The sequence below is a fragment of the Pinus tabuliformis genome, chromosome 8 (assembly GCF_031772625.1).
Source record: "Pinus tabuliformis cultivar Carrire ecotype Pingquan chromosome 8, CPIR1, whole genome shotgun sequence".
Taxonomy (NCBI): domain Eukaryota; kingdom Viridiplantae; phylum Streptophyta; class Pinopsida; order Pinales; family Pinaceae; genus Pinus; species Pinus tabuliformis.
In genome coordinates this window covers 1,274,943,987-1,274,959,843 of record NC_142294.1, presented here as the reverse complement: position 1 = coordinate 1,274,959,843, position 15,857 = coordinate 1,274,943,987, and the positions used below count along the sequence as shown (strand labels likewise).

The 15,857-nt window shown below is 41.4% G+C and overlaps 1 protein-coding gene across 1 annotated transcript in view; it reads right to left on the bottom strand.

Moving 5' to 3' along the window:
- Positions 1-15,857, bottom strand: part of LOC149240044 (E3 ubiquitin-protein ligase UPL5-like) — a 68,444-nt gene that overhangs the window by 47,780 nt on the left and 4,807 nt on the right. The window lies entirely within an intron of this gene.

The following is a 15,857-nucleotide window of genomic DNA, read 5'->3' as shown; positions in this document are numbered from 1 at the left end:
TTATATTATAATCATGCAGAATGGGTTTACATTTTTAACAAATTGTCGAATGATGACGAAATCTTAATGATGCCAACACTTCAACATGATAGATCCATTTTGTGAAAAAAGAGGTGTACTGCTATGGGATCGTTGCCACAAAAAGTGGTCAACAGAAGGATCACTTTGTACTCTCAAAAAAATGAACAAATAAGAAACTGAAACACCCTTGATATTGTTTGAACTGTTGAATTAGATATCTCGCTACAAGAGAGCCAGCATTCTTTACAGTTAAACAGATAACTTATACTCTAAACCTAGACATAGCCCCCAGGTTTTAAATAGATCAATGGTTTCTATATCATTCAATCTTGTCTCAGCGAATTTTTCAAATTTCCTTTCTTCATATGAAAGCTTATCGTGCATCGACTTTTCCAAAATATATGGACCGTTACCAACTTATGTATATGCTTTTGAATGCCGTGAACTTTTCTTTGAAAAACAAGGACTCCTGCTACAATCAATATCATAAGAAGCAAACAAAGGTATAACTCAAGCCTGTTGTGAGAAATAATTTGACATCTTTGACATTTGTGAGGTGACATAATATTTGACCATCCACCAAGGTTTCAGTCACCAAACATCATTCTTCATGGTTTGTGCATGTGAGACCCTTCCCACATGGGAGAGGTTTTGTGATGATTGCATTCAGACAGAGATCAGGAAAGGTCAGCTTGGGGCAGCCAAGCCAGTTGAGCAGGATGAGGATGTAGCACTGGTGGCAGGAGGCAAGAAAGGCAAAGGGAAAAAGCAGGCTTCCACAAGCAGTGGTGGGGGCAAAGGAAAAGGTAAAGGTAAACAGGGGAACACACAGAAGGACTATTCCAAGGTGAAGTGTTGGAATTGTCAAAAGATGGGACACTATGCAGTTGTGTGTCCGAAGAAAAAAAAGAAGGGGAAGAACCAGGACGTGGCAGCTTCAGCAGAGATTGAGGACTTTGCTGGTCGTTTTGACCGAGAGTTTGCGTTCACTACGTGTGAGTCCTCTAGTGCAGGATCACCTGCCACACAGGTTCAGAGGGAGCATGCTTTTCCCTCGATTAGCGGAGCATCTTCAGGTATCTGGTATGTGGACAGTGGGGCTTCACGTCATATGACAGGAGTCCATGAGTACTTCTCAGAGCTTTCAGAAAATGGCACTAATATTGAGGTAGTACTCGGTGATGACAGAGTTGTTAGAGCAGTCGGGGTGGGGACAGTGACATTTCAGAGGGAGTTCAAACCTCCCTTGAAGGTGTCAGAGGTTCTTTATGTGCCAAGGATGAGGAAGAACCTCATATCCGTCTCAGCTTTGGAGGACAGAGGATATGAGGTACTGTTCAGGGGAGGACAGGTGTAGATGTATCCCAGGGGCACTCCAGCTGATTCAGCTAGAGTGATAGGTGTACGCCATGCAAAGGTGTACAAGTTTGCATTCCAACCCCTTTTGGCATTGAGCAGTAGTACCGGCAGCAGAGCTAGCAGTTCTGAGCTGTGTGAGATTTGGCACCGCAGGATGGGACATATGTATCATGGAGCCTTGAGGACATTGCGGGAGATCACTACAGGTGTGCCAGATTTCAATACTGATCACTTTGATACTTGCAGAAGTTGTGCGATGGGCAAATTTGCCAAATCCCCTTTTCCCAGCAGTGACAGCAGAGCGACGGGGATACTTGATTTGATTCATTCCAATGTGAGCGGTCGGATGTCTCATGTTTCCTTGAGTCGATATGAGTACTATGTTTTATTCATTGATGATCACTCCAGGAGGACCTGGATTTATTTTTTGAAGACCAAGAGTGAGGTCTTCAAGCGGTTTCAGGAGTTCAGAGCTCTTGTGGAGACTGAGACAGGTCGAAAGATCAAGTCCTTGAGGTCGGACAATGGAGGAGAGTACACCCTTGGAGAGTTTGTTGACTATTGTGCGGAGGCAGGCATTAGGAGGGAGTTCACTATTCCTTACAACCCCCAGCAGAACGGGGTTGTGGAGAGGAAGAACAGATCCATCATAGGGGCTGCCAAAGCCATGTTACATGATCAGGGGTTGCCATTGTTCTTGTGGGCAGAGGCCTGTAACACAGCTGTTTACTTGCAGAACAAGAGTCCGCATCGTGCCTTGGGGAACATGACTCCGGAGGAGGCTTTCTCTGGGAAGAAGCCTGATATTGGTCATCTTCATATCTTTGGATGCATTACATACTCCTATATACCCAAGGAGAAGAGGACCAAACTAGAGCCCACCGCAGAGAAGGGTATCTTTGTGGGCTACAGTGAGACCTCAAAGGCCTTTCGGATTTACATTCCTGCACAGAGGAGAGTTGTTGTCAGACGGGATGTGAAGTTCGAGGAGGACAGGGCCTTTAGGAGGTCACGGGAGTTAGAGTATCTGGATCAGCCAGACCCTCAGCAGCAGTTGAGTCAGTCGCAGGGATCCAGTGGGCAGGGATCAGGAGGATCCGGAGGTACATCTATGAGGATGTCAGGTCCGTCAGTGAGCAGTGGCTCGCTGAGTCAGAGGGCAGTTCACAGAGCAGTTCACTAGGGAGTCCATTGATGGACAGTTCACACGGTACCTCAGCTTCTACAGGTTCAGGTGCAGGCAAGAGGACAGCAGACAGACAGTCAGGAGTTCAGGCTACTGATGATGATGAGGAGGAGTTTCATTCTCCGGTGGGAGAAGTGCGCTCAGGGAAGAGGAAGCCCAAGTGGCTTCAGGACACCTTGAAAGATGCCACATCTGTTGCTGAGCCGAAGAGGCCGGTCAGAGAGAGTAGACCACCTGAGAGGTTTTGTAGCTATATGGCGATGGTTACCAGCATCCTTGACTCTGAGCCTTCTAGCTATGAGGAGGCAGCTAGCCAGCAGGTCTGGAGAGAGGCCATGCAGGAGGAGTATTCTTCTATCATGAAGAATGATGTTTGGGAGGTGGTGCAGAGGCCTGAGGGAAAATCCGTGGTTACTTCCAGATGGCTTTACAAGGTAAAGCATGATGCAGATGGCAGCATTGAGAAATTCAAAGCGAGGTTTGTGGCTAGAGGGTTCTCCCAGGTAGAGGGAGTTGATTATGAGGAGACCTTCGCTCCCGTGGCTCGATATACTTCGATCCGCTCCATTATATCGATAGCAGCAGAGATGGGTTGGAAGATCCACCAGATGGATGTGAAGACCGCATTTCTCAATGGCTTCATACAAGAGGAGGTGTACATTGAGCAGCCACAGGGCTTTGAGGTGCATGGGAAGGAGTCCCATGTGTGCAGACTGAAGAAGGCCCTTTATGGCCTAAAGCAAGCTCCCAGAGCTTGGTACTCCAGGATAGATACATATTTGCAGGGGATGGGTTTCACAAAGAGTGAGGCAGATCCGAACCTTTACTTTATTGTGATTGGTGAGGAGCCTCTCATTCTGGTGCTGTATGTGGATGACTTGATCATTACAGGTGCAGAGAGACTCATAGAGCACTGCAAGAGAGATCTTGCGACGGAGTTTGAGATGAAGGACATCGTCTTGATGCATTACTTTTTGGGTTTGGAGGTGTGGCAAGAGGAGGGGCATTTCTTCCTGGGGCAGGGGAAGTATATTGTGGACATCCTTAGCAGATTCCACATGGAGGATTGTAGACCCATGTCGACACCAATGATCACCAACTGGAAGAAGCTTCATGCTTCGGATTCCGAGTTGGTGGATCCCACATTATACAGGCAGCTGATTGGTTCCTTGATGTATTTGGTCAACACTAGACCAGATATCTGTTTATGAGACAGTTTATGTGTGAGCCTAGGAAGGTTCACTGGGTGGCTGCAAAACACATTTTGCGATACTTGCAGGGGACAGTGGATTATGGTCTGGACTACAGGGAGGGAGATGGAGTGAGATTGGCAGGATACACTGATTCTGATTGGGCAGGTTGTGCTTCTGATAAGAAGAGCACTTCAGGTTGCTGTTTTGGGTTGGGTTCAGCAGTAGTGTCATGGTTCAGCCGGAAGCAGCAGTCAGTAGCACTGAGTTCAGCGGAAGCAGAGTATATGGCAGCCAGTCTAGCTAGTTGTGAGGCTATCTGGCTTCACAAGATGTTGTTTGGCTTATTTGGTCAGTCGTTGAGACCTTCAGTGATTTACTGTGATAATCAGAATTGCATTAAACTCACGGAGAATCCAGTATTTTATGACAGGTCAAAGCATATCGGGATCAGATATCATTTCATCAGAGACTATGTTCAGAAGGGAGTTGTGAAGCTTGAGTATATTTCCACTGATGAGCAGGTTGCAGATATCCTTACCAAAGCCATCACGGGGCAAGCATGTCTACTTCAGAGACAAGATGGGTGTGGTGAGGAACACCTTCCTCGGTAAGAGGGAGTGTTGAAATTTGGTACCGGAGGATAGGTGGTTCCCTTAGGCTTTGATCTTTGGCCTAGGGAAAAGTGTCCAAAAGAATTTAATTTTTCTCCTAAAGTGACTTTATAATTTTATAAAGTTAAATCTAATTTAAAAGTGACTTTAAGTGATAAAGTTACTAAGTCTAATTTTAAAGTGACTTTTATAAAGTCAATGAAAAATTAGAAAGGAAAAGTGACTTTGGAAATAAATGACTAAGTGGGTCTTTATTAAAGTAGGGTGAATTAAAAAATAAAAAGTGAGATTTAAATGAGCATTTAATCTCAGCCATTGATCTAAATCTATTTCAGCCACTGGATTTAGAGATCACCCAAAAGTCACTTAGGTCACCCAAAAGTCATTTGGAGTTATATTAAGGGAGCAAAAGGAGGAAAAGATCACATTCGATTCAATTCTTTCATGAGCAGATTGGGAGAAGGAGAGCAAGAGAGCAAGAGAGATTTCTAAGCAAGGAGGAGAAGGAGACAGCAGCTTGGCACACATTCCAAGGCAGCAGATGAGCAGATTTGTACAGTTGATTCAGCACACAGTGAAAGGCAGATTTTGGCACGATTTTCGAGGAGAGGTTTGCACAAAAATCAAGGAGCAGTTTGCTGGTTTTTCTGCACGCAAAAGGAGGGCCATACAGCAGCATTTAATGCTGAAAGTGGGCACGAAAATCGAGGAGACCGTACAACATTTATTGCTGTCCTGTTTGCTATAATTTCCAGTTTGCTGTGAAGCATGGGAAAAGAGATAAGTTGTAAATTTGCTTGCTGATTTTTTGCTGAAAATTTCTCACTGTAAAAGGCAATTTTCAGAAATAAAGAAGAACTCTCAAACTGGTTTTCCCCAAGAGTTGTAGGGGGTTTTTCCAGATCACATTGACCAAAAATCTCGGTGTGTTTTAATGGCTGTTTATTACTGCTGATTTTTATTTCTACAATTTCCAGCATTCTGTAAAATTTCCAGAATTTGTGTTTTCAGCAAATTTATTTTTTTCAGCTTGTTAAATGTATGGTTATGGGAAAGGGCATTTAACTATATGGGAGAAATAAGGAGAAACTGAAAACCGGGGTGGGAAAACAGAAATTTCTACAATATCATGCATTGCATAACTTACGACTAAGTTATGAATAGTTAATAAAGTTGCGACTTAATAAAGTGACATGAATGCTCAGTTACATGTCACTTTATTATTACATATGTAGTTTCCTAACTTACACATCTTTCATGAGACATTTCTATCTAATGACTTTTACACACATTGAATAAATTATAATATCAAAGCTCTCTTCTCTTTGCAAGCATTCTATAGGTGTTTTATGAGGCATTATCCACATCAAAAGCTTTTATGATCTAGATGTTGGCTTTGGTGTGCAAGTCCCCAAGTTGATGTCATAGCAGTGTCCCTCACTCCAATACTAACATCAATAATAGTTTTCTTGACATGCCTTGTAAGCCCTCTTTGGCTTGTGGTTGTTATCTATGTGATGCCCATAATTGCAAGTTTTCACTACAACAGTGTATCTCTTTGGCTTGTGGTTGTTATCTATGTCATGCCCATAATTGCAAGTTTTCACTACAACAACATATCTCTAATATGGGTTTCTTTCCCACAATGATATACTTACTCTTACTCTTGTTATGTGTGTGTTGCGTTACCACATGGATAACAATTGGTAGGAAAATGTGGTTTATGAGGCATTGCCTAAACAAAAGCTTTTCCAATACAAAAATTGGGTTTGGGGTGCAAGTTCCCTTCTTGATATGATAGCGTTCTCCCTTGCTACAATACAAATATTTGATGTGATAGAGGATGTTACAATACTAACATCACCAACAACTTTGATGTCATGTTTTATGGCTATTGTGGATGGTTTCTACACTTTGTACTGACCATGCACATATCTCTTTGAACATTGATGTGCGGGGTAATTTATAGTGCATCAACCATCCTTGACCCACCCACAGATGACACCAAGGTCCTATCCATCAAAGCAATGGCTCATAGTCTGATGAAGTCTCTCCCTTAGAGTCCTTTGCCTTGGTCTAAATGAATGCTTGTGGTCTTCTAGTATGATGTCTAGTTCCATTGTGGGTTGTTCTCCTTCCATCTTTATCCTCCTTGTTATAATAGGTGTTTTGGTTGACTCGTTTGGGTCCTTCTCTGCTAATCTAGATTCTTTCTTGCACTTCATGCACTGATTGGGATCTTGTTAATTTTAGGATAACAATGGTATGTTCTATGCTTAGAGCAATTTTACTTCAAATTCTTTATTAGCCCAATATCATATCCAGTTTAGCAATCACATCAACATGATAGTAAAATGCAGATAGAAAATAAACAATAACAATAGAAGACAAGCCAACACAAGAGGACATAAGATATGGCACCAACCAGGGACAAACCCCAATGTGGGGAAACCCTTGATCAATTCTTCAAAAGTTCAGCAGAGAGAGAGAGTACAATTTACAATATTCACTTACCCAATCTAATTAGTCAAAATAGCAGAAATAGAAAGCCCTAACCAGAAAGTCAATGTTGGTCAACAGGGTTGAAACAAACCTCCAAAACAGCTCGGTCAACCTTGGTCAACTCGGCCCCCAATAGCAAGATAATGCAACCTAGAACAGTCTGAAATTAAGCAATCAAACATGGTCAACTAAAGTCAATCAGCAACCAAAACTAGGGCAGTGAATGCAAGAGTCAAACTGCCTCGATTTTTGTGCCCAAAGCCACAAACTGCCCAAACAGAAGTCTCCCTCACATAACTAAAGTCAAAGCTGGTCAAAGTCAACCTCCTAAAATTCTCACCTCTTGAAATTTCGGTCAAATCTTGTCAACGCATTAGCTAGAAAATCAAACCTTCCTTCGCACGTGTGGAGCAAGAGAGAAGCCCATAAATTTGTACCCAATCAAGATGAGAGAGAGAAAGATGAATGAGAGTGATGCCAAAATGAGGAGGAGACACCTTGTATTTATATGCAACGTTGAAGGCTGGAGGAGGCTAATTTGATGGCTAGCCGACCTTGACAATTTGTCCATAATCAAAATAATGGAAATAACTTCATTTGTACATGTCAAAATGGGATGATCTTTAGATCAATCCTACACCTCTTAGAAAGAGGAATCCAAGAAAAATATCAGCTGCCTCATAAGAGTTGTCTAATGTGATGTTTGGCCCTAGTTGCCAAATTTAACACTCCCTCTCAACTAGGGAGAACATCACCTACCAAATTGTCTAGCAATCTGTGCCATCCCTGTCACTGCTCTGCTATGCTCTATTGAACCATGAAGAAAGAAGAAATGATCGAGAATGTATCATACAATTATCCACTAACCCAAAGTCAGTCTCCAATAATAGAGAGTCTGTCGTACCACTCTTAACCGACCTGAAGTCAGTTTCCATTGATCCTAGATCAATATCAACATCATAGCATAGGGAGTACGATAGTACACGATGCATCCATTGGTAGTACTATGGTCCCTATCCTCATTTCCCTACTCATTGGCCATATGAGAGGTACTTCCCATGAGTCCCAGATTGCATCGGTAGGATGTGCCGGCAAGAGAAGGTGAAGCATTCATCCCACTCATATGCCATAGGGGAGGGTGAGCCACTCAGCCTATGCATATGCCACCATGAGGTATCACAAGGGAAGGTTGAACCATTCACCTATACATAGCGCACCACTAGGGGAGGGTGAGTCACCCTATGGTCGCTCATCGTTCCAAGAAGTACCCCAAGCCCCCCCGAGCTCCCAGAGCTCAACATCCATCTCGTATGAGACCCTCATAAGAGGGTCTCTCCACGACTCCAAGTCATTCACGAAAGGTCAAGAATTTGACCTTTCCCAGGGGCTTCGTAAGAATATAGGAGACCTGATCATTAGTGCCAATGTGTTGGAGCCTTATTGCTCCTCGTTGTACCATATCCCAGATAAAGTGGTACCTGATATCAATATGCTTGGAGCGATCATGAAACATAGGATTCTCCAAAAGACGAATCCCACTCTGATTGTCGCAGAAGATCACGATGGTATCTAGCACATGTCCAAACAACTCACTAAAGAGCATCCTCAACCAAACAGCTTCACAGCAAGCCAAACTAGCAGCAATATATTCAACCTCAGTGGTGCTCAAGGCAATCAACTTCTGCTTCCTGCTCATCCATGATATTGAAGCAGAACCTAGAGAGAAGCAACATCCAGATGTGCTTTTATGATCCACCACACTGCCAGCCCAATCTGCATCAGAGTAACCATGGAGCCTCACATTCCCGACAGTGTATCTCAATCCACAAGTGACTGTGCCTCGAAGATATCTCAAGAGATTCTTGGCAGCAATCCAATGTATGTGATGAGGCTTGACCATAAACTGGCTCAATGTATTCACTTCAAAACATATGTCCAGACGGGAGTTCACCAAGAACATCAGGGCCCCCACGAGTTGATGATACTCAAAAAGATTTCCCAAATCGGGCCCAGCAACACTTCTGCGTAACTTCTTGAAGTTAAGTTCCATTGAAGTAGTCACGGACTTGCAATCCACCATCCCAAATCTTTCAAGAATATTCACAATATATTTTCCTTGAAAAAAGGAAAATCTCACCTGCCTTTTGCCAGACCTCCAACCCTAGGAAGTAATGCATCAGTCCTAGGTCCTTCATCTCGAATTCGGAAGCCAACTCCCTCTTACATTGATGAATAAGAAGGTCTGCACCTGTCAGAAAGAGATCTTCCACATAGAGTACCAAGATGAGAGATCTATCACTCTCAACCTTAAAATAAAGTTTTGGATCAGCTTCACTTCTCATAAATCCCAGCTTCATTCGATAGATATTGATCCTCTCATACCAAGCCTAGGGTGCTTGCTTCAACCCATAGCGGGCTTTCTTCAACCTGCATACATGTGACTGACGATCTTGACTTTCGAACCCCTCGGGTTGTTCTACATAGACTTCCTCCTTAAGTGAACCATGCAAAAAGGCAGTCTTGACATCCATCTGATGAAGATTCCATCCTTGCAAGGCAACAAGGGCTATAATCGAACGGATGGTGGTGTAACGGGCAACTCATCATAATCTACACCTTCCTTTTGAGAGAAGCCGCAAGCAACAAATTTCGCCTTGAATTTTTCAGCACTTCTATTAGCTCCATGCTTGATATTGAAGAGCCATTTTGAGGTGACAACAAATCTGTCCTTGGGTCTAGGGACCACATCCCAGACATCATTCTTCGTTCATTGCATCCTTCCAAACCCGGTGTTTGGCAACTTCATCGAATGTGCAAGGCACAGATTGAACAATGGTGCTCATAGCAGTTAAGTACCCTTGGTACCTATTCGGCTTCTTGCTTTCACGAAATGTCCCCCTAGGTGCAACATGTCTCTCGGCATCTTCGAGAGTCTCCCTAAGCCATGAGGGTCTCCTTTTCGAGGAGGAGGGCTCATGAGGGGGTGGATCAATGGGATCCATTGGTCCTTCAGCATCGGGCATCTGCTCATCCTGCAATTCTCCTTGCTTTCTGAAATCGGCTTTTTTGTCCTTCCTTGGAAGAGGAAGGTTACTAATCTTGCCAAGGGCAGCATCCTCATCGAAAGTGATATCATGACTTATCTCCACTTCTCTTTGACCAGGCACATAGATTCTATATGCCTTAGAAGTTTCATTGTAGCCCACAAATGCTCCTTTCTTCCAGGAAGCATCTGATTTTCTTCTCTTTTCTTTCGATACATGAAAATATACGAGGCTACCAAAAATTCTACAGTGAGAAATGTCAGGTTTCTTACCGGTGAAAACTTCTTTAGGAGAGTCTTGGATTCCAACGCTTGATGAGGGCATCTATTTTGAACATACACAGCGGTGTTTTTAGCTTCGGCCCATAAGACTTTCGGAAGGCTTTAATCATGAAGCATGGCACGAGTGGCTTTTACGATAGAACAATTCTTCCTTTCAGCAACACCATTTTGCTAAGGAGTATATGAGGTAGTAGTCTCCCTCTTAGTGCCAGCTTCTCTACAATAATCTTTGAACTCATTTGATTCGCATTTAGTTCCATTATTGGTCCTCAGAATTTTGATTTCTTCCCGGTTTGATTTTCAAATAAAACTTTGAAAGAACGGAACCATGAGAATACTTCGTCCTTCTTCTTCAAGAAATATCTTCCAGTCTTGCGAGAGAAATCATCTATAAAGGTTGCATAATATAATTATCCTCCCAATGAGTTCACGGGCATTGCACCAAATAGATCACAATGAATCAATTGCAATATGTCAGTAGTCTTGCTATCACTTGAGGGGAATGGTCCCCTTGTATGCTTTTCTTCAACGACAAACACCTTCATGTTCAAATTTAAATTTGGGCAAACCTGTCACCATCTTCCTTGTATCTGGTAGAGCCTTATAATGTAGATGAGCAAACCTCGGTGCCATAATTCAGATTGAAGTGATGTGTCGCAAGACATAGCTCCCAATGGGCTTCCTCCAACTTGATATAGTCTATCAACCCTGAAACCAAGTGTAAATGTATCTTTGAAATTTTTATTCCACACATGTACCTTTCCATCGATGAATGTCACCTTGAATCCTTTGTCTTCCATTACCGAGATAGATACCAAGTTCTTCTTTAGATCGAGTACATATAGTACTTCTTGTAGATGAATGGTGTTACCCTGATTCAATTGAAGAGTAACATTCCCAACTCCCTTTACGGGATAGGTTGCATTGTCTCCAAGGATAATTTCTAAATTTGTATCCCCTTCAATCATATTTGAAAGAGCTTCCTTATACCCAGTGAAGTGCTTTGAAGCACCACTATCAATAAACCAATTTCCCAAAGTGTCCAGAGGAGATGCAGTAGAAGGGGCAGATATAAGATAGAATTCTTTTTGCTTGTTATCAACAACATTAGATTCATCATAGCTGGTGTTTCTTGATCTCTTGGAAGGGCGACCATTTCCTTGATTAAAAGTGTGAGCATTCTTTTTTCCTTGGTTGTTGAATTTGCCATTCCTTTGATTGTTGTTGCCCCTGAAATTGTTGTTGTTATGATTGTCATCATCATGAGGTGTATCCCTTCTATTGGGACACTCCCTAGCATAGTGACCAAACTTGTTGCAAATGAAGCATCTTCCCTTCCTTCCATTTTTGAAACCCGACCATTGCTTCTTTGAACCTGCATTGTTCTTCTTTTTATCATGAGCAAAGAATGCAGTAGGATCATTCCTATTTGAAGGCATACTTAGTTCCATCATCCTTGTTTCTTCTTGAGAGCATCTAGTCAGCAATTCTTCAAAACCTAGAATCATGTCATTATTAAGAATAGTAGTGTTGAACACGTGTCATTCTCAAGGAAGTCCTCCAAGGGCAATGAGGGTAAGCTCCCTATCAGAAATAGCTTCTCCAATCGAAAGAATATCATTTTTTATCTCTGTAATCCTCATGAAGTAGGATTGAATATCTTCATTTCTTCCTTTCTTTATATCCTTCAACTTGTTCTTGAGGAAAAGAATTTGATTTGCATTACTAGATTTGAACATGCCAACCAACCTATCATATATCTCCTTTGATGTGTTCAAATTGAAAATGTAAACAACTAAATGCTTATGAATAGAATCCCTGATGAAGTTCTTAGCTTTGACTTCACCCTTCTTGTATTTGGTTTTAGCAGCAGTCGGTGCATTAGGAGGCTCTGAAATCTTTCCCTGCACATAATCCATCACATCTTGTTCTTCTAATGTCAAATCAAGAGACATCTTCCATGCATGATAATCAGACTTATCATGAAGCTTATCATCAGACTTGAAGTAGGATGTGGAAGCCATTGAATCTTGTCTTTGATCAATGATTGCTCCTCTTGGTGATTGCTCTTCTCACTCTTGCTTGGGCTTTGTCTTCACCTCAGCTCTGATACCATGTTAATTTTAGGATAACAATGGTATGTTCTATGCTTAGAGCAATTTTACTTCAAATTCTTTATTAGCCCAATATTATATCCAGATTAGCAATCACATCAACATGATAGTAAAATGCGGATAGAACATAAACAATAATAGTAGAAGACAAGCCAACACAAGAGGACACCAGATATGGCACCAGCCAGGGACAAACCCCAATGTGGGGAAACCCTTGATCAATTCTTCTTATAATTCTTCAAAAGTTCAACAGAGAGAGTACAATTTACAATATTCACTTGCCCAATATGATCAGTCAAAACAGCAGAAACAAAAAGCCCTAACCAAAGAGTCAATGCTAGTCAACAAGGCTGAAACAAACCTCCAAGACAACTCGGTCAACCTTGGTCAACTCTGCCTCCAACAGCAAGATAATGCAACCCCAAATAATTTGAAATTAACTAGTCAAACCTAGTCAACTAAATTCAACGCAACAACTAGAACTAGAGCAATCAACGTTGGTCAACACAGGGGTCAAACTACCTCGATTTTTGTGCCCAAAACTGCAGCCTGCCCCAAAGGAAGTCTCCCTCACAAAGCTGAAGTCAACGCTGGTCAAAGTTAGCTTCCTGAAATTTCGGTCAAATTTGGTCAACGCAACAGCTAGAAAATCAAACCTTCCTTCGCACGTGTGGAGAAAGAGAGAAGCCCAAAAATTTGTACCCAATCAAGATGAGAGAGAGAGACGAATGAGAGTGATGCCAAAATGAGGAGGAGGCACCTTATATTTATATGCAATGTTTAAGGCTGGAGGAGGCTAATTTGATGGTTGGCCGACCTTGACAATTTGTCCATAGTCAAAATAAATTCATAACTTCATTTGTACATGTCAGAATGGGATGGATCTTTAGATCAATCTTACACCTCTCAAAAAGAGGAATCCAAGAAAAATATCAGTTGCCTCTTAAGCGTTGTCCAAAGTGATGTTTGGCCCAAATTTAACAGATATTTTGTTAGTTATGAAGCGTTCCTTGGTCCCCAAATGATGTTAATCCATTAGGACACACTCTTTAAGGTGCTTAGTCAAAATTTAAATTACCTTAGGTAGATTTGGTCCATGTCTCAAATCATTACTTTATTTAATCATATAATACTTATTTGTTGCAATTCGTTGATCACGTGGCACAATGTGGGTGTTTACTAAGAATTCCCATGGTTTGACCCAATTGTGTATAGTACAAGGGGCCATGAACTTGCAACATGATTCTCCTATAAAAGCCACTCACCTCAATGTTCAATGAAATCTCTAGAAACATCAGTGGAATGTCTCCTCTATTTAAGTCACTCCCTTGTTCTTTGTTAAGGGTCTTATACTAAAACTCTATCAAATTAATAGCTCTCTTGTGATCTACTTCTCATTTTAAACCTCCCATGCTCTAGGACTTATTTGGCTTGGTTGTCTCCTTCAACCCTCCACCAACTTGGATGCTACTGAAGTTGGTAACTTCTCTTCCATTTGGCATTGGAGTTCCTTCATTGCTTCATTTGGACAGTTTGTGTTCTTTGGCTTCAATATATCTCACATCAAATCTCCCAACATCGACTCTCCCAATATCAAACACAAAGAAAACCGAGATGAACTTGAGGGAGTTCTCTATATTGCATTGGTAAAACAAGGAGTGAATGCCTCATAAATGATTAAAATCTAGTTGAGCCAATCCACTTTAGGAATGTGGGATAGACCAAGAAATACACTAAAAGTGAAATAAAGCATAAAACAACTTTTTTCCTCCATTACAAAGCCCGGGGAAAACCCTTAAGTACGTCCCCTCATTTCTAGGATGGTATCTAGGGTAAAATGTAGACTCTTTAAGGCACAATGTCAATCAACAAGAAGGCTCGAAGCCATTACAACAATATACCCAATATGAGCTCAACATGTCACTTGTGGGAAAAATTGAACAACGTGGGAAGGATAGCATTCCTCCCAACCACCTAAGATAAACCTAATTGACTAAAAGCATAAAGTAACCTAAAGCCAAAATAACTTTATTAATGCCTATTTAGGGTACAATGACTATCATAAAGCTTATAGGTTCGTTGATGTTGACACCGATTAGTTGAGCTTTAGCAAAGATGTTGTGGTTGATGAAAAGTTGGATCTTTCAAACATTTTTAGAGATGACCATTATTGTAGAGCAAATAGTTGTGGCTAAAAGCTTAGTTGTCAAGCTTCAAGTAGCTCCACTTGAAAGTTGCAGGAGATTCTACGATTGAGGAATCTTCCAAGTCGGTAATGTTTTTAGACTTGGATGTGGATAGCCTAAATTTACTTTTGGATGACCCAAGTATAGGTAGCCCAATTCACTATGACAATATTGACTTGGATGAGGAGGATCACAACAAGATGCCAAAATGGTGGCATGACGCCATTGGAGATGTTTGGGTACGATAAATGATTGAGGGACGATCATTGAGAGGCAATAGCAAACAAAAACCAAAAAAAATGAACTTGCTCTAGTGGACAATGATGAAAGACTTTCTGAACTACATGTGTTTGATGAGACAATAGGGAAAATGGAATGGGAGAAGGCCATGGCAATCGAACTTTTCTCCCATGGCAACCGAACTTAAGAGTCTAATGAAAAAATAGTTTGGATCTCACAGTTCTTCCACTAGGGAAGAGACTTATTGGCTACAACATGGGTATATGAGATCAAATAAAAGGTAGCTGACCCACTCGACAAGTACAAGGCACAATTAGTTGTAAAAGGGTTTACTTAGCCATAGAGCATTGCATACCAGAAGATATTTGTTCCTACAATGAGCACAATTCAATTAATTCTAGCCATGGCAGTTTCAGTGGAAGCTTCATTAGATGGACATGAAGAATGCCTTCCTAAATGGAGATATGGAGGAAGAAGTCTACATGTGTTAACCTGAAGGTTTTCAAGTTCTAGGGAAGGAAGAAAGTGCATTAGTGAAAAATATAAACAAATGTTATATAATATTCAAAACAAGTACTAAACTCTAGTGGCATATTCCAGACTAAGAAAGGAAGAAGAAAATTCTAATGAAAATAGCTGAACTAAATCAAATGGAGCCCGGGAAAATCTAACCTATTCTAGTCAGACCATAACAACGTAGCATTCTCAATTTCAACATAACAAGCATGTGTCAACCAATACCTCAGATAATGAAGGTGTTGTTAGAATAACAGAATTCCCACTTCAATCGTGTTTGTACAAAATCAAAACGAAAAAGAAACAGCAATTAGAAACAAAAATGATTCAAAGTTCAAACACAAAAAATTGATACCATAGAAGAGGAAATGTTACATGTTCAAACTTCACAAGCCCCTAAATAAACTATCAGCTATGATAAGTACAAGATGTCTTCTCCTTGGAGCTCCATGTTTATTGATAACATCTCTTTGCTGAGTTAACTGCATTTGAAACTTTCCCATACTAAATCAACCCAAGCCTAGCGCATTGGTAACTTTACTAGACAAAATCAGCTCAAGCCTAGCATTGGTAACTTTACTAGACTAAATCAATTCAAGCCTAG